This window comes from Penaeus monodon, chromosome 30, assembly GCF_015228065.2.
Source record: "Penaeus monodon isolate SGIC_2016 chromosome 30, NSTDA_Pmon_1, whole genome shotgun sequence".
NCBI lineage: Eukaryota > Metazoa > Arthropoda > Malacostraca > Decapoda > Penaeidae > Penaeus > Penaeus monodon.
The window spans coordinates 20,012,007-20,012,615 of record NC_051415.1 but is presented as its reverse complement, the minus strand read 5'-3'; the positions used below and the strand labels follow the sequence as shown (position 1 = coordinate 20,012,615).

Sequence of the window (609 nt, the reverse complement as noted above, 5' to 3'; positions counted from 1 at the left end):
CACATGATGGAATCATTTTACACTGGTATGTGGAGTGTATTGGTTTGTCATGTGGCGCATTGAACTAACTTGCCTTGCTCGACGGGGGTGGCATGTGGTCATGTGCATGTGGTGATTGTCCTAGCTGTGGTGTGGCTGGTTATTGTCATTCAGGTATCGATTGTGTCTGGACTAATCTGGATAAAAAATCAGGTGTTTGTAAGCGGCGATTGTGAACGTTGGGACTCCGCTTGCCTTGATGTAGGGAGTTCGCTTCCATACAGGCATCGAATGAGTTTGGACTAATCTGGATACATCGCTGATGGTTGTATGCTAATGATGTGCTTCTTGTGCCGCTGGAAGTTCTTCTCGTGCGGATATCGATTCTTGTCTGGATTAATCTGGACTAATCTGGGTAAATTGCCAATGGCTGTCGAGTGATTGTGATCCTTAGGTTGTTTGTCGTGCTTGTGATTCCTGTGATCTAGGGAGGTGTAAGGACTCAGTTGGAGGTATCGATTAAATCTGGATAATTTCACAACGTATTCTCAAGAGAGGAGTTTTGCACTTTTTACTCTTTTACTTGTTATTTACCCGTTTTAAGGCGCGTCCGCACGGATGTAAGTTGGA

The 609-nt window shown here is 44.7% G+C and overlaps 1 protein-coding gene across 1 annotated transcript in view; it reads left to right on the top strand.

Moving 5' to 3' along the window:
* The window catches only part of LOC119592376 (villin-1-like), a 108,943-nt gene that overhangs the window by 73,564 nt on the left and 34,770 nt on the right, over nucleotides 1-609 (top strand). The gene's annotated exons all lie outside the window — the stretch shown is intronic.